At 40.9% G+C, this 18,742-nt stretch overlaps 6 non-coding genes across 6 annotated transcripts; all 6 read left to right on the top strand.

Moving 5' to 3' along the window:
- The first annotated feature begins 2,175 nt into the window (after positions 1-2,175).
- On the top strand, positions 2,176-2,258 carry trnal-cag. Its single transcript has one exon. It is a non-coding gene; the product is annotated as a tRNA-Leu (tRNA).
- A 306-nt stretch (positions 2,259-2,564) lies between these two features.
- trnas-aga lies at positions 2,565-2,646 on the top strand. Its single transcript has one exon. It is a non-coding gene; the product is annotated as a tRNA-Ser (tRNA).
- A 3,572-nt stretch (positions 2,647-6,218) lies between these two features.
- On the top strand, positions 6,219-6,300 carry trnas-aga. The gene has a single exon. It is a non-coding gene; the product is annotated as a tRNA-Ser (tRNA).
- Positions 6,301-12,572: 6,272 nt separating this feature from the next.
- trnal-cag lies at positions 12,573-12,655 on the top strand. The gene has a single exon. It is a non-coding gene; the product is annotated as a tRNA-Leu (tRNA).
- A 1,745-nt stretch (positions 12,656-14,400) lies between these two features.
- On the top strand, positions 14,401-14,483 carry trnal-cag. The gene has a single exon. It is a non-coding gene; the product is annotated as a tRNA-Leu (tRNA).
- Positions 14,484-16,229: 1,746 nt separating this feature from the next.
- Positions 16,230-16,312, top strand: trnal-cag. The gene has a single exon. It is a non-coding gene; the product is annotated as a tRNA-Leu (tRNA).
- Positions 16,313-18,742: the final 2,430 nt, after the last annotated feature.

Raw genomic sequence — 18,742 nt, 5'->3', positions numbered from 1 at the left:
ATTTGTAAGGATTTCCCCCATGTGGACCTGTTGTCACTCTTACCCTGATGGTTGCTGATATTTCCAGACACTTTTTCAGTCTTATCTGAGGAATTGTATCATTTATATCAGAATGGCCTTATTCTGATGCCAGTTTAGCGCTCATTCAATGACGATGTACTACTCTTTCCCATTGAAGGCCATATTGAGGTTAAATCAATGACTGGACTTTTTAATTTATAAAAACAAATGACTATTGAAAGTGCAAGTCAGTATCGTGCATAGTTGTTCTGGTCTCTGTGGTGATTTTAGAGCGTTGTTCATATTTCTACTTTTACCGCATACACTTTAACCCGATACCCAGTTACTGTGCTGTAGTCAGGATGGCCGAGCGGTCTAAGGTGCTGCGTTCAGGTCGCAGTCTCCCATGGAGGCGTGGGTTCAAATCCCACTTCTGACAGTTTTTTAGTGCCTCTCAGGAGTCATGCTGCTCAGCAGTAATAATAAGAATGATGAAATAACAACTTCACACAGTGAAATAACAATTCATAATAAACACTCTCAAATGCAGACCTTCTGGAGCTGAGCAAAGATCAAGGTTAAATAAGAAAACAGCTGGACTTAATAACAAATGAATGAGGGGAACATTTTGTGTTATTGCATTATAATGAGTTACTGCATTATCTTTCAGTTGTTAAATTTCACTTTCTGTAGGCTATGCCTGTTGGCCCATTCACTCCTAACAAGCCTGTTTTCTTCTGTCGACGTTGTCGTGGCCGAGTGGTTAAGGCGATGGACTAGAAATCCATTAGGATCTTCCAGCGCAGGTTCAAATCCTGCCGACAATGAAAATGCATTTTTTTTGACCCCTCCGGAGGTTGAAGTTTAGTCGTGTTTCTTATACCAATCGCATCCTCTCAGATCTCCGCAAGTACATAGGGATTAGTTGTCCATTTGGGATAGGACTGCAGGCCATCTATCCCACTTCACACCTTTACACACCTGGTTATCCAGCCTTCTAGCTCTATAGGCCACAGTAGCATAGGTTACAGGTTTGTAGTCAAGCCACAGATTTCAGGTGAGATCCCATGATACACTCAACAATACAACAACACGATTCTCATGAATAACCATGAAGCCATTTGCTAAGATTTCCCCCATTTTGACATGTGGAAACCTGTTGTCACTCTTACCCTGACGGGAAGCTCCAGACACTTTTTTGGTCCTATCTGAGGCATTTTTAAATTCATGTCAAATTGGCCATATTCTGAAGACACTCTTAGGCTGCAGGGTAATCGAACTGGCCACATCTAAAGTCAAGCCACAGGTAACAGGTGAGAAACCTTGTTAAACCCTAAAAGAAAAAGAAAAAACTCGATTGCATTGAAAATAACCATTAAGTCATTCAGGTCGCAGACTCCCCTATAGGCATGGTTTGAAACCCCCTCCTGACAATTTTTTAGCGCCTGCATGTCATGCACCTTTGTAAAATCCAGTTGAAAAATAAATGACTTAAGGTAACGTAAATGACACCTAGTTAATATGAGTAGTGAATAACTATCGTATTTTTAATATTCTGCAAAAACAGCTAGTTGATGAGAGGCTGAAAGAGAATTGCAAGAATCGTGCAATTTCACAGGCGGGCCCCAAACAGGCAAATAACAAAAATAATCTTGGAACGCAGAACTCGTCGGTCGTTGTCAGTGGATTGTATTGGCGGGAAGAACAAAAATATCGTCTGCAGGGTAATCGAAGTCGCCGCATCTAATGTCAAGTCACAGGTGAGCTGCCTTGTTAAACCCTAAAAATAAATAATAACACGATTGCGATGAAATGACCCATTGCCATTTGTAAGGATTTCCCCCATGTGGACCTGTTGTCACTCTTACCCTGATGGTTGCTGATATTTCCAGACACTTTTTCAGTCTTATCTGAGGAATTTTATCATTTATATCAGAATGGCCATATTCTGATGCCAGTTTAGCGCTCATTCAATGGCGATTTACTACTCTTTCCCATTGAAGGCCATATTGAGGTTAAATCAATGACTGGACTTTTTAATTTATAAAAACAAATGACTATTGAAAGTGCAAGTCAGTATCGTGCATAGTTGTTCTGGTCTCTGTGGTGATTTTAGAGCGTTGTTCATATTTCTACTTTTACCGCATACACTTTAACCCGATACCCAGTTACTGTGTCAGGATGGCCGAGCGGTCTAAGGCGCTGCGTTCAGGTCGCAGTCTCCCATGGAGGCGTGGGTTCAAATCCCACTTCTGACAGTTTTTTAGTGCCTCTCAGGAGTCATGCTGCTCAGCAGTAATAATAAGAATGATGAAATAACAACTTCACACAGTGAAATAACAATTCATAATAAACACTCTCAAATGCAGACCTTCTGGAGCTGAGCAAAGATCAAGGTTAAATAAGAAAACAGCTGGACTTAATAACAAATGAATGAGGGGAACATTTTGTGTTATTGCATTATAATGAGTTACTGCATTATCTTTCAGTTGTTAAATTTCACTTTCTGTAGGCTATGCCTGTTGGCCCATTCACTCCTAACAAGCTTGTTTTCTTCTGTCAATGTTGTCGTGGCCGAGTGGTTAAGGCGATGGACTAGAAATCCATTAGGATCTTCCTGCGCAGGTTCAAATCCTGCCGACAACGAAAATGCATTTTTTTGACCCCTCCGGAGGTTGAAGTTTAGTCGTGTTTCTTATACCAATCGCATCCTCTCAGATCTCCGCAAGTACATAGGGATTAGTTGTCCATTTGGGATAGGACTGCAGGCCATCTGTCCCACTTCACACCTTTACACACCTGGTTATCCAGCCTTCTAGCTCTATAGGCCACAGTAGCATAGGTTACAGGTTTGTAGTCAAGCCACAGATTTCAGGTGAGATCCCATGATACACTCAACAATACAACAACACGATTCTCATGAATAACCATGAAGCCATTTGCTAAGATTTCCCCCATTTTGACATGTGGAAACCTGTTGTCACTCTTACCCTGACGGGAAGCTCCAGACACTTTTTTGGTCCTATCTGAGGCATTTTTAAATTCATGTCAAATTGGCCATATTCTGAAGACACTCTTATAGTCTGCAGGGTAATCGAACTGGCCACATCTAAAGTCAAGCCACAGGTAACAGGTGAGAAACCTTGTTAAACCCTAAAAGAAAAAGAAAAAACTTGATTGCATTGAAAATAACCATTAAGTCATTCAGGTCGCAGACTCCCCTATAGGCATGGTTTGAAACCCCCTCCTGACAATTTTTTAGTGCCTGCATGTCATGCACCTTTGTAAAATCCAGTTGAAAAATAAATGACTTAAGGTAACGTAAATGACACCTAGTTAATATGAGTAGTGAATAACTATCGTATTTTTAATATTCTGCAAAAACAGCTAGTTGATGAGAGGCTGAAAGAGAATTGAAAGAATCGCGCAATTTCACAGGCGGGCCCCAAACAGGCAAATAACAAAAATAATCTCGGAACGCAGAACTCATCGGTCGTTGTCAGTGGATTGTATTGGCGGGAAGAACAAATATATTGTCTGCAGGGTAATCAAAGTCGCCGCATCTAATGTCAAGTCACAGGTGAGCTGCCTTGTTAAACCCTAAAAATAAATAATAACACGATTGCGTTGAAATGACTCATTAAGCCATTTGTAAGGATTTCCCCCATGTGGACCTGTTGTCACTCTTACCCTGATGGTTGCTGATATTTCCAGACACTTTTTCAGTCTTATCTGAGGAATTTTATCATTTATATCAGAATGGCCATATTCTGATGCCAGTTTAGCGCTCATTCAATGGCGATTTACTACTCTTTCCCATTGAAGGCCATATTGAGGTTAAATCAATGACTGGACTTTTTAATTTATAAAAACAAATGACTATTGAAAGTGCAAGTCAGTATCGTGCATAGTTGTTCTGGTCTCTGTGGTGATTTTAGAGCGTTGTTCATATTTCTACTTTTACCGCATACACTTTAACCCGATACCCAGTTACTGTGCTGTAGTCAGGATGGCCGAGCGGTCTAAGGTGCTGCGTTCAGGTCGCAGTCTCCCATGGAGGCGTGGGTTCAAATCCCACTTCTGACAGTTTTTTAGTGCCTCTCAGGAGTCATGCTGCTCAGCAGTAATAATAAGAATGATGAAATAACAACTTCACACAGTGAAATAACAATTCATAATAAACACTCTCAAATGCAGACCTTCTGGAGCTGAGCAAAGATCAAGGTTAAATAAGAAAACAGCTGGACTTAATAACAAATGAATGAGGGGAACATTTTGTGTTATTGCATTATAATGAGTTACTGCATTATCTTTCAGTTGTTAAATTTCACTTTCTGTAGGCTATGCCTGTTGGCCCATTCACTCCTAACAAGCCTGTTTTCTTCTGTAGACGTTGTCGTGGCCGAGTGGTTAAGGCGATGGACTAGAAATCCATTAGGATCTTCCAGCGCAGGTTCAAATCCTGCCGACAATGAAAATGCATTTTTTTGACCCCTCCGGAGGTTGAAGTTTAGTCGTGTTTCTTATACCAATCGCATCCTCTCAGATCTCCGCAAGTACATAGGGATTAGTTGTCCATTTGGGATAGGACTGCAGGCCATCTATCCCACTTCACACCTTTACACACCTGGTTATCCAGCCTTCTAGCTCTATAGGCCACAGTAGCATAGGTTACAGGTTTGTAGTCAAGCCACAGATTTCAGGTGAGATCCCATGATACACTCAACAATACAACAACACGATTCTCATGAATAACCATGAAGCCATTTGCTAAGATTACCCCCATTTTGACATGTGGAAACCTGTTGTCACTCTTACCCTGACGGGAAGCTCCAGACACTTTTTTGGTCCTATCTGAGGCATTTTTAAATTCATGTCAAATTGGCCATATTCTGAAGACACTCTTAGGCTGCAGGGTAATCGAACTGGCCACATCTAAAGTCAAGCCACAGGTAACAGGTGAGAAACCTTGTTAAACCCTAAAAGAAAAAGAAAAAACTCGATTGCATTGAAAATAACCATTAAGTCATTCAGGTCGCAGACTCCCCTATAGGCATGGTTTGAAACCCCCTCCTGACAATTTTTTAGCGCCTGCATGTCATGCACCTTTGTAAAATCCAGTTGAAAAATAAATGACTTAAGGTAACGTAAATGACACCTAGTTAATATGAGTAGTGAATAACTATCGTATTTTTAATATTCTGCAAAAACAGCTAGTTGATGAGAGGCTGAAAGAGAATTGCAAGAATCGCGCAATTTCACAGGCGGGCCCCAAACAGGCAAATAAAAAAAATAATCTCGGAACGCAGAACTCGTCGGTCGTTGTCAGTGGATTGTATTGGCGGGAAGAACAAAAATATCGTCTGCAGGGTAATCGAAGTCGCCGCATCTAATGTCAAGTCACAGGTGAGCTGCCTTGTTAAACCCTAAAAATAAATAATAACACGATTGCGTTGAAATGACCCATTAAGCCATTTGTAAGGATTTCCCCCATGTGGACCTGTTGTCACTCTTACCCTGATGGTTGCTGATATTTCCAGACACTTTTTCAGTCTTATCTAAGGAATTTTATCATTTATATCAGAATGGCCATATTCTGATGCCAGTTTAGCGCTCATTCAATGACGATTTACTACTCTTTCCCATTGAAGGCCATATTGAGGTTAAATCAATGACTGGACTTTTTAATTTATAAAAACAAATGACTATTGAAAGTGCAAGTCAGTATCGTGCATAGTTGTTCTGGTCTCTGTGGTGATTTTAGAGCGTTGTTCATATTTCTACTTTTACCGCATACACTTTAACCCGATACCCAGTTACTGTGCTGTAGTCAGGATGGCCGAGCGGTCTAAGGCGCTGCGTTCAGGTTGCAGTCTCCCATGGAGGCGTGGGTTCAAATCCCACTTCTGACAGTTTTTTAGTGCCTCTCAGGAGTCATGCTGCTCAGCAGTAATAATAAGAATGATGAAATAACAACTTCACACAGTGAAATAACAATTCATAATAAACACTCTCAAATGCAGACCTTCTGGAGCTGAGCAAAGATCAAGGTTAAATAAGAAAACAGCTGGACTTAATAACAAATGAATGAGGGGAACATTTTGTGTTATTGCATTATAATGAGTTAATCAGTTGTTAATCAGTTGTTAAATTTCACTCGCTGTAGGCTATGCCTGTTGGCCCATTCACTCCTAACAAGCCTGTTTTTTTCTGTCAAAGTTGTCGTGGCCGAGTGGTTAAGGCGATGGACTAGAAATCCATTAGGATCTTCCTGCGCAGGTTCAAATCCTGCCGACAACGAAAATGCATTTTTTTGACCCCTCCGGAGGTGGAAGTTTAGTCGTGTTTCTTATACCAATCGCATCCTCTCAGATCTCCGCAAGTACATAGGGATTAGTTGTCCATTTGGGATAGGACTGCAGGCCATCTATCCCACTTCACACCTTTACACACCTGGTTATCCAGCCTTCTAGCTCTATAGGCCACAGTAGCATAGGTTACAGGTTTGTAGTCAAGCCACAGATTTCAGGTGAGATCCCATGATACACTCAACAATACAACAACACGATTCTCATGAATAACCATTAAGCCATTCGCTAAGATTTCCCCCATTTTGACATGTGGAAACCTGTTGTCACTCTGACCCTGACGGGAAGCTCCAGACACTTTTTTGGTCCTATCTGAGGCATTTTTAAATTCATGTCAAATTGGCCATATTCTGAAGACACTCTTATATTCTGCAGGGTAATCGAACTGGCCACATCTAAAGTCAAGCCACAGGTAACAGGTGAGAAACCTTGTTAAACCCTAAAAGAAAAAGAAAAAACTTGATTGCATTGAAAATAACCATTAAGTCATTCAGGTCGCAGACTCCCCTATAGGCATGGTTTGAAACCCCCTCCTGACAACTTTTTAGCGCCGGCATGTCATGCACCTTTGTAAAATCCAGTTGAAAAATAAATGACTTAAGGTAACGTAAATGACACCTAGTTAATATGAGTAGTGAATAACTATCGTATTTTTAATATTCTGCAAAAACAGCTAGTTGATGAGAGGCTGAAAGAGAATTGCAAGAATTGCGCAATTTCACAGGCGGGCCCCAAACAGGCAAATAACAAAAATAATCTCGGAACGCAGAACTCGTCGGTCGTTGTCAGTGGATTGTATTGGCGGGAAGAACAAAAATATCGTCTGCAGGGTAATCGAAGTCGCCGCATCTAATGTCAAGTCACAGGTGAGCTGCCTTGTTAAACCCTAAAAATAAATAATAACACGATTGCGTTGAAATTACCCATTAAGCCATTTGTAAGGATTTCCCCCATGTGGACCTGTTGTCACTCTTACCCTGATGGTTGCTGATATTTCCAGACACTTTTTCAGTCTTATCTAAGGAATTTTATCATTTATATAAGAAATGGCCATATTCTGATGCCAGTTTAGCGCTCATTCAATGACGATTTACTACTCTTTCCCATTGAAGGCCATATTGAGGTTAAATCAATGACTGGACTTTTTAATTTATGAAAACAAATGACTATTGAAAGTGCAAGTCAGTATCATGCATAGTTGTTCTGGTCTCTGTGGTGATTTTAGAGCGTTGTTCATATTTCTACTTTTACCGCATACACTTTAACCCGATACCCAGTTACTGTGCTGTAGTCAGGATGGCCGAGCGGTCTAAGGCGCTGCGTTCAGGTCCCAGTCTCCCATGGAGGCGTGGGTTCAAATTCCACTTCTGACAGTTTTTTAGTGCCTCTCAGGAGTCATGCTGCTCAGCAGTAATAATAAGAATGATGAAATAACAACTTCACACAGTGAAATAACAATTCATAATAAACACCCTCAAATGCAGACCTTCTGGAGCTGAGCAAAGATCAAGGTTAAATAAGAAAACAGCTGGACTTAATAACAAATTAATGAGGGGAACATTTTGTGTTATTGCATTATAATGAGTTACTGCATTATCTTTCAGTTGTTAAATTTCACTTTCTGTAGGCTATGCCTGTTGGCCCATTCACTCCTAACAAGCTTGTTTTCTTCTGTCAACGTTGTCGTGGCCGAGTGGTTAAGGCGATGGACTAGAAATCCATTAGGATCTTCCTGCGCAGGTTTAAATCCTGCCGACAATGAAAATGCATTTTTTTGAACCCTCCGGAGGTTGAAGTTTAGTCGTGTTTCTTATACCAATCGCATCCTCTCAGATCTCCGCAAGTAAATAGGGATTAGTTGTCCATTTGGGATAGGACTGCAGGCCATCTATCCCACTTCACACCTTTACATACCTGGTTATCCAGCCTTCTAGCTCTATAGGCCACAGTAGCATAGGTTACAGGTTTGTAGTCAAGCCACAGATTTCAGGTGAGATCCCATGATACACTCAACAATACAACAACACGATTCTCATGAATAACCATTAAGCCATTTGCTAAGATTTCCCCCATTTTGACATGTGGAAACCTGTTGTCACTCTGACCCTGACGGGAAGCTCCAGACACTTTTTTGGTCCTATCTGAGGCATTTTTAAATTCATGTCAAATTGGCCATATTCTGAAGACACTCTTATATTCTGCAGGGTAATCGAACTGGCCACATCTAAAGTCAAGCCACAGGTAACAGGTGAGAAACCTTGTTAAACCCTAAAAGAAAAAGAAAAAACTTGATTGCATTGAAAATAACCATTAAGTCATTCAGGTCGCAGACTCCCCTATAGGCATGGTTTGAAACCCCCTCCTGACAACTTTTTAGCGCCGGCATGTCATGCACCTTTGTAAAATCCAGTTGAAAAATAAATGACTTAAGGTAACGTAAATGACACCTAGTTAATATGAGTAGTGAATAACTATCGTATTTTTAATATTCTGCAAAAACAGCTAGTTGATGAGAGGCTGAAAGAGAATTGCAAGAATTGCGCAATTTCACAGGCGGGCCCCAAACAGGCAAATAACAAAAATAATCTCGGAACGCAGAACTCGTCAGTCGTTGTCAGTGGATTGTATTGGCGGGAAGAACAAAAGTATCGTCTGCAGGGTAATCGAAGTCGCCGCATCTAATGTCAAGTCACAGGTGAGCTGCCTTGTTAAACCCTAAAAATAAATAATAACACGATTGCGTTGAAATGACCCATTAAGCCATTTGTAAGGATTTCCCCCATGTGGACCTGTTGTCACTCTTACCCTGATGGTTGCTGATATTTCCAGACACTTTTTCAGTCTTATCTAAGGAATTTTATCATTTATATCAGAATGGCCATATTCTGATGCCAGTTTAGCGCTCATTCAATGACGATTTACTACTCTTTCCCATTGAAGGCCATATTGAGGTTAAATCAATGACTGGACTTTTTAATTTATAAAAACAAATGACTATTGAAAGTGCAAGTCAGTATCATGCATAGTTGTTCTGGTCTCAGTGGTGATTTTAGAGCGTTGTTCATATTTCTACTTTTACCGCATACACTTTAACCCGATACCCAGTTACTGTGCTGTAGTCAGGATGGCCGAGCGGTCTAAGGCGCTGCGTTCAGGTCGCAGTCTCCCATGGAGGCGTGGGTTCAAATTCCACTTCTGACAGTTTTTTAGTGCCTCTCAGGAGTCATGCTGCTCAGCAGTAATAATAAGAATGATGAAATAACAACTTCACACAGTGAAATAACAATTCATAATAAACACCCATGAAGCCATTTGCTAAGATTTCCCCCATTTTGACATGTGGAAACCTGTTGTCACTCTTACCCTGACGGGAAGCTCCAGACACTTTTTTGGTCCTATCTGAGGCATTTTTAAATTCATGTCAAATTGGCCATATTCTGAAGACACTCTTATAGTCTGCAGGGTAATCCAACTGGCCACATCTAAAGTCAAGCCACAGGTAACAGGTGAGAAACCTTGTTAAACCCTAAAAGAAAAAGAAAAAACTCGATTGCATTGAAAATAACCATTAAGTCATTCAGGTCGCAGACTCCCCTATAGGCATGGTTTGAAACCCCCTCCTCACAACTTTTTAGCGCCTGCATGTCATGCACCTTTGTAAAATCCAGTTGAAAAATAAATGACTTAAGGTAACGTAAATGACACCTAGTTAATATGAGTAGTGAATAACTATCGTATTTTTAATATTCTGCAAAAACAGCTAGTTGATGAGAGGCTGAAAGAGAATTGCAAGAATCGCGCAATTTCACAGGCGGGCCCCAAACAGGCAAATAACAAAAATAATCTCGGAACGCAGAACTCGTCGGTCGTTGTCAGTGGATTGTATTGGCGGGAAGAACAAAAATATCGTCTGCAGGGTAATCGAAGTCGCCGCATCTAATGTCAAGTCACAGGTGAGCTGCCTTGTTAAACCCTAAAAATAAATAATAACACGATTGCGTTGAAATGACCAATTAAGCCATTTGTAAGGATTTCCCCCATGTGGACCTGTTGTCACTCTTACCCTGATGGTTGCTGATATTTCCAGACACTTTTTCAGTCTTATCTGAGGAATTTTATCATTTATATCAGAATGGCCATATTCTGATGCCAGTTTAGCGCTCATTCAATGACGATTTACTACTCTTTCCCATTGAAGGCCATATTGAGGTTAAATCAATGACTGGACTTTTTAATTTATAAAAACAAATGACTATTGAAAGTGCAAGTCAGTATCGTGCATAGTTGTTCTGGTCTCTGTGGTGATTTTAGAGCGTTGTTCATATTTCTTCTTTTACCGCATACACTTTAACCCGATACCCAGTTACTGTGCTGTAGTCAGGATGGCCGAGCGTTCTAAGGCGCTGCGTTCAGGTCGCAGTCTCCCATGGAGGCGTGGGTTCAAATCCCACTTCTGACAGTTTTTTAGTGCCTCTCAGGAGTCATGCTGCTCAGCAGTAATAATAAGAATGATGAAATAACAACTTCACACAGTGAAATGACAATTCATAATAAACACTCTCAAATGCAGACCTTCTGGAGCTGAGCAAAGATCAAGGTTAAATAAGAAAACAGCTGGACTTAATAACAAATGAATGAGGGGAACATTTTGTGTTATTGCATTATAATGAGTTACTGCATTATCTTTCAGTTGTTAAATTTCACTTTCTGTAGGCTATGCCTGTTGGCCCATTCACTCCTAACAAGCCTGTTTTCTTCTGTCAACGTTGTCGTGGCCGAGTGGTTAAGGCGATGGACTAGAAATCCATTAGGATCTTCCTGCGCATGTTCAAATCCTGCCGACAATGAAAATGCATTTTTTTGACCCCTCCGGAGGTTGAAGTTTAGTCGTGTTTCTTATACCAATCGCATCCTCTCAGATCTCCGCAAGTACATAGGGATTAGTTGTCCATTTGGGATAGGACTGCAGGCCATCTATCCCACTTCACACCTTTACACACCTGGTTATCCAGCCTTCTAGCTCTGTAGGCCACAGTTGCATAGGTTACAGGTTTGTAGTCAAGCCACAGATTTCAGGTGAGATCCCATGATACACTTAACAATACAACAACACGATTCTCATGAATAACCATTAAGCCATTTGCTAAGATTTCCCCCATTTTGACATGTGGAAACCTGTTGTCACTCTTACCCTGACGGGAAGCTCCAGACACTTTTTTGGTCCTATCTGAGGCATTTTTAAATTCATGTCAAATTGGCCATATTCTGAAGACACTCTTATAGTCTGCAGGGTAATCGAACTGGCCACATCTAAAGTCAAGCCACAGGTAACAGGTGAGAAACCTTGTTAAACCCTAAAAGAAAAAGAAAAAACTTGATTGCAATGAAAATAACCATTAAGTCATTCAGGTCGCAGACTCCCCTATAGGCATGGTTTGAAACCACCTCCTGACAACTTTTTAGCGCCTGCATGTCATGCACCTTTGTAAAATCCAGTTGAAAAATAAAAGACTTAAGGTAACGTAAATGACACCTAGTTAATATGAGTAGTGAATAACTATCGTATTTTTAATATTCTGCAAAAACAGCTAGTTGATGAGAGGCTGAAAGAGAATTGCAAGAATTGCGCAATTTCACAGGCGGGCCCCAAACAGGCAAATAACAAAAATAATCTCGGAACGCAGAACTCGTCGGTCGTTGTCAGTGGATTGTATTGGCGGGAAGAACATAAATATCGTCTGCAGGGTAATCGAAGTCGCCGCATCTAATGTCAAGTCACAGGTGAGCTGCCTTGTTAAACCCTAAAAATAAATAATAACACGATTGCGTTGAAATGACCCATTAAGCCATTTGTAAGGATTTCCCCCATGTGGACCTGTTGTCACTCTTACCCTGATGGTTGCTGATATTTCCAGACACTTTTTCAGTCTTATCTGAGGAATTTTATCATTTATATCAGAATGGCCATATTCTGATGCCAGTTTAGCGCTCATTCAATGACGATTTACTACTCTTTCCCATTGAAGGCCATATTGAGGTTAAATCAATGACTGGACTTTTTAATTTATAAAAACAAATGACTATTGAAAGTGCAAGTCAGTATCGTGCATAGTTGTTCTGGTCTCTGTGGTGATTTTAGAGCGTTGTTCATATTTCTACTTTTACCGCATACACTTTAACCCGATACCCAGTTACTGTGCTGTAGTCAGGATGGCCGAGCGGTCTAAGGCGCTGCGTTCAGGTCGCAGTCTCCCATGGAGGCGTGGGTTCAAATCCCACTTCTGACAGTTTTTTAGTGCCTCTCAGGAGTCATGCTGCTCAGCAGTAATAATAAGAATGATGAAATAACAACTTCACACAGTGAAATAACAATTCATAATAAACACTCTCAAATGCAGACCTTCTGGAGCTGAGCAAAGATCAAGGTTAAATAAGAAAACAGCTGGACTTAATAACAAATGAATGAGGGGAACATTTTGTGTTATTGCATTATAATGAGTTACTGCATTATCTTTCAGTTGTTAAATTTCACTTTCTGTAGGCTATGCCTGTTGGCCCATACACTCCTAACAAGCCTGTTTTCTTCTGTCAACGGTGTCGTGGCCGAGTGGTTAAGGCGATGGACTAGAAATCCATTAGGATCTTCCTGCGCAGGTTCAAATCCTGCCGACAACGAAATTGCATTTTTTTGACCCCTCCGGAGGTTGAAGTTTAGTCGTGTTTCTTATACCAATCGCATCCTCTCAGATCTCCACAAGTACATAGGGATTAGTTGTCCATTTGGGATAGGACTGCAGGCCATCTGTCCCACTTCAAACCTTTACACACCTGGTTATCCAGCCTTCTAGCTCTATAGGCCACAGTAGCATAGGTTACAGGTTTGTAGTCAAGCCACAGATTTCAGGTGAGATCCCATGATACACTCAACAATACAACAACATGATTCTCATGAATAACCATGAAGCCATTTGCTAAGATTTCCCCCATTTTGACATGTGGAAACCTGTTGTCACTCTTACCCTGACGGGAAGCTCCAGACACTTTTTTGGTCCTATCTGAGGCATTTTTAAATTCATGTCAAATTGGCCATATTCTGAAGACACTCTTATAGTCTGCAGGGTAATCGAACTGGCCACATCTAAAGTCAAGCCACAGGTAACAGGTGAGAAACCTTGTTAAACCCTAAAAGAAAAAGAAAAAACTTGATTGCATTGAAAATAACCATTAAGTCATTCAGGTCGCAGACTCCCCTATAGGCATGGTTTGAAACCCCCTCCTGACAACTTTTTAGCGCCTGCATGTCATGCACCTTTGTAAAATCCAGTTGAAAAATAAATGACTTAAGGGAACGTAAATGACACCTAGTTAATATGAGTAGTGAATAACTATCGTATTTTTAATATTCTGCAAAAACAGCTAGTTGATGAGAGGCTGAAAGAGAATTGCAAGAATCGCGCAATTTCACAGGCGGGCCCCAAACAGGCAAATAACAAAAATAATCTCGGAACGCAGAACTCGTCGGTCGTTGTCAGTGGATTGTATTGGCGGGAAGAACAAAAATATCGTCTGCAGGGTAATCGAAGTCGCCGCATCTAATGTCAAGTCACAGGTGAGCTGCCTTGTTAAACCCTAAAAATAAATAATAACACGATTGCGTTGAAATGACCCATTAAGCCATTTGTAAGGATTTCCCCCATGTGGACCTGTTGTCACTCTTACCCTGATGGTTGCTGATATTTCCAGACACTTTTTCAGTCTTATCTGAGGAATTTTATCATTTCTATCAGAATGGCCATATTCTGATGCCAGTTTAGCGCTCATTCAATGACGATTTACTACTCTTTCCCATTGAAGGCCATATTGAGGTTAAATCAATGACTGGACTTTTTAATTTATAAAAACAAATGACTATTGAAAGTGCAAGTCAGTATCGTGCATAGTTGTTCTGGTCTCTGTGGTGATTTTAGAGCGTTGTTCATATTTCTACTTTTACCGCATACACTTTAACCCAATACCCAGTTACTGTGCTGTAGTCAGGATGGCCGAGCGGTCTAAGGCGCTGCGTTCAGGTCGCAGTCTCCCATGGAGGCGTGGGTTCAAATCCCACTTCTGACAGTTTTTTAGTGCCTCTCAGGAGTCATGCTGCTCAGCAGTAATAATAAGAATGATGAAATAACAACTTCACACAGTGAAATAACAATTCATAATAAACACTCTCAAATGCAGACCTTCTGGAGCTGAGCAAAGATCAAGGTTAAATAAGAAAACAGCTGGACTTAATAACAAATGAATGAGGGGAACATTTTGTGTTATTGCATTATAATGAGTTACTGCATTATCTTTCAGTTGTTAAATTTCACTTTCTGTAGGCTATGCCTGTTGGCCCATTCACTCCTAACAAGCCTGTTTTCTTCTGTCAACGGTGTCGTGGCCGAGTGGTTAAGGCGATGGACTAGAAATCCATTAGGTTCTTCCTGCGCAGGTTCAAATCCTGCCGACAACGAAATTGCATTTTTTTGACCCCTCCGGAGGTTGAAGTTTAGTCGTGTTTCTTATACCAATCGCATCCTCTCAGATCTCCACAAGTACATAGGGATTAGTTGTCCATTTGGGATAGGACTGCAGGCCATCTATCCCACTTCACACCTTTACACACCTGGTTATCCAGCCTTCTAGCTCTATAGGCCACAGTAGCATAGGTTACAGGTTTGTAGTCAAGCCACAGATTTCAGGAGAGATCCCATGATACACTCAACAATACAACAACACGATTCTCATGAATAACCATGAAGCCATTTGCTAAGATTTCCCCCATTTTGACATGTGGAAACCTGTTGTCACTCTTACCCTGACGGGAAGCTCCAGACACTTTTTTGGTCCTATCTGAGGCATTTTTAAATTCATGTCAAATTGGCCATATTCTGAAGACACTCTTATAGTCTGCAGGGTAATCGAACTGGCCACATCTAAAGTCAAGCCACAGGTAACAGGTGAGAAACCTTGTTAAACCCTAAAAGAAAAAGAAAAAACTTGATTGCATTGAAAATAACCATTAAGTCATTCAGGTCGCAGACTCCCCTATAGGCATGGTTTGAAACCCCCTCCTGACAACTTTTTAGCGCCTGCATGTCATGCACCTTTGTAAAAATCCAGTTGAAAAATAAAAGACTTAAGGTAACGTAAATGACACCTAGTTAATATGAGTAGTGAATAACTATCGTATTTTTAATATTCTGCAAAAACAGCTAGTTGATGAGAGGCTGAAAGAGAATTGCAAGAATCGCGCAATTTCACAGGCGGGCCCCAAACAGGCAAATAACAAAAATAATCTCGGAACGCAGAACTCGTCGGTCGTTGTCAGTGGATTGTATTGGCGGGAAGAACAAAAATATCGTCTGCAGGGTAATCGAAGTCGCCGCATCTAATGTCAAGTCACAGGTGAGCTGCCTTGTTAAACCCTAAAAATAAATAATAACACGATTGCGTTGAAATGACCCATTAAGCCATTTGTAAGGATTTCCCCCATGTGGACCTGTTGTCACTCTTACCATGATGGTTGCTGATATTTCCAGACACTTTTTCAGTCTTATCTGAGGAATTTTATCATTTATATCAGAATGGCCATATTCTGATGCCAGTTTAGCGCTCATTCAATGGCGATTTACTACTCTTTCCCATTGAAGGCCATATTGAGGTTAAATCAATGACTGGACTTTTTAATTTATAAAAACAAATGACTATTGAAAGTGCAAGTCAGTATCGTGCACAGTTGTTCTGGTCTCTGTGGTGATTTTAGAGCGTTGTTCATATTTCTACTTTTACCGCATACACTTTAACCCGATACCCAGTTACTGTGCTGTAGTCAGGATGGCCGAGCGGTCTAAGGCGCTGCGTTCAGGTCGCAGTCTCCCATGGAGGCGTGGGTTCAAATCCCACTTCTGACAGTTTTTTAGTGCCTCTCAGGAGTCATGCTGCTCAGCAGTAATAATAAGAATGATGAAATAACAACTTCACACAGTGAAATAACAATTCATTATAAACACTCTCAAATGCAGACCTTCTGGAGCTGAGCAAAGATCAAGGTTAAATAAGAAAACAGCTGGACTTAATAACAAATGAATGAGGGGAACATTTTGTGTTATTGCATTATAATGAGTTACTGCATTATCTTTCAGTTGTTAAATTTCACTTTCTGTAGGCTATGCCTGTTGGCCCATTCACTCCTAACAAGCCTGTTTTCTTCTGTTGACGTTGTCGTGGCCGAGTGGTTAAGGCGATAGACTAGAAATCCATTAGGATCTTACTGCGCAGGTTCAAATCCTGCCGACAACGAAAATGCATTTTTTTGACCCCTCCGGAGGTTGAAGTTTAGTCGTGTTTCTTATACCAATCGCATCCTCTCAGATCTCCGCAAGTACATAGGGATTAGTTGTCCATTTGGGATAGGACTGCAGGCCATCTGTCCCACTTCACACCTTTACACACCTGGTTATCCAGCCTTCTAGCTCTATAGGCCACAGTAGCATAGGTTACAGGTTTGTAGTCAAGCCACAGATTTCAGGTGAGATCCCATGATACACTCAACAATACAACAACACGATTCTCATGAATAACCATGAAGCCATTTGCTAAGATTTCCCCCATTTTGACATGTGGAAACCTGTTGTCACTCTTACCCTGACGGGAAGCTCCAGACACTTTTTTGGTCCTATCTGAGGCATTTTTAAATTCATGTCAAATTGGCCATATTCTGAAGACACTCTTATAGTCTGCAGGGTAATCGAACTGGCCACATCTAAAGTCAAGCCACAGGTAACAGGTGAGAAACCTTGTTAAACCCTAAAAGAAAAAGAAAAAACTCGATTGCATTGAAAATAACCATTAAGTCATTCAGGTCGCAGACTCCCCTATAGGCATGGTTTGAAACCCCCTCCTGACAACTTTTTAGCGCCTGCATGTCATGCACCTTTGTAAAATCCAGTTGAAAAATAAATGACTTAAGGTAACGTAAATGACACCTAGTTAATATGAGTAGTGAATAACTATCGTATTTTTAATATTCTGCAAAAACAGCTAGTTGATGAGAGGCTGAAAGAGAATTGCAAGAATCACGCAATTTCACAGGCGGGCCCCAAACAGGCAAATAACAAAAATAATCTCGGAACGCAGAACTCGTCGGTCGTTGTCAGTGGATTGTATTGGCGGGAAGAACAAAAATATCGTCTGCAGGGTAATCGAAGTCGCCGCATCTAATGTCAAGTCACAGGTGAGCTGCCTTGTTAAACCCTAAAAATAAATAATAACACGATTGCGTTGAAATGACCCATTAAGCCATTTGTAAGGATTTCCCCCATGTGGACCTGTTGTCACTCTTACCCTGATGGTTGCTGATATTTCCAGACACTTTTTCAGTCTTATCTGAGGAATTTTATCATTTCTATCAGAATGGCCATATTCTGATGCCAGTTTAGCGCTCATTCAATGACGATTTACTACTCTTTCCCATTGAAGGCCATATTGAGGTTAAATCAATGACTGGACTTTTTAATTTATAAAAACAAATGACTATTGAAAGTGCAAGTCAGTATCGTGCATAGTTGTTCTGGTCTCTGTGGTGATTTTAGAGCGTTGTTCATATTTCTACTTTTACCGCATACACTTTAACCCAATACCCAGTTACTGTGCTGTAGTCAGGATGGCTGAGCGGTCTAAGGCGCTGCGTTCAGGTCGCAGTCTCCCATGGAGGCGTGGGTTCAAATCCCACTTCTGACAGTTTTTTAGTGCCTCTCAGGAGTCATGCTGCTCAGCAGTAATAATAAGAATGATGAAATAACAACTTCACACAGTGAAATAACAATTCATAATAAACACTCTCAAATGCAGACCTTCTGGAGCTGAGCAAAGATCAAGGTTAAATAAGAAAACAGCTGGACTTAATAACAAATGAATGAGGGGAACATTTTGTGTTATTGCATTATAATGAGTTACTGCATTATCTTTCAGTTGTTAAATTTCACTTTCTGTAGGCTATGCCTGTTGGCCCATTCACTCCTAACAAGCTTGTTTTCTTCTGTCAACGGTGTCGTGGCCGAGTGGTTAAGGCAATGGACTAGAAATCCATTAGGATCTTCCTGCGCAGGTTCAAATCCTGCCGACAACGAAATTGCATTTTTTTGACCCCTCCGGAGGTTGAAGTTTAGTCGTGTTTCTTATACCAATCGCATCCTCTCAGATCTCCACAAGTACATAGGGATTAGTTGTCCATTTGGGATAGGACTGCAGGCCATCTATCCCACTTCACACCTTTACACACCTGGTTATCCAGCCTTCTAGCTCTATAGGCCACAGTAGCATAGGTTACAGGTTTGTAGTCA

This window comes from Oncorhynchus mykiss, unplaced genomic scaffold (genome assembly GCF_013265735.2).
Source record: "Oncorhynchus mykiss isolate Arlee unplaced genomic scaffold, USDA_OmykA_1.1 un_scaffold_426, whole genome shotgun sequence".
Taxonomy (NCBI): domain Eukaryota; kingdom Metazoa; phylum Chordata; class Actinopteri; order Salmoniformes; family Salmonidae; genus Oncorhynchus; species Oncorhynchus mykiss.
This window is presented reverse-complemented; position numbering and strand designations above follow the sequence as displayed.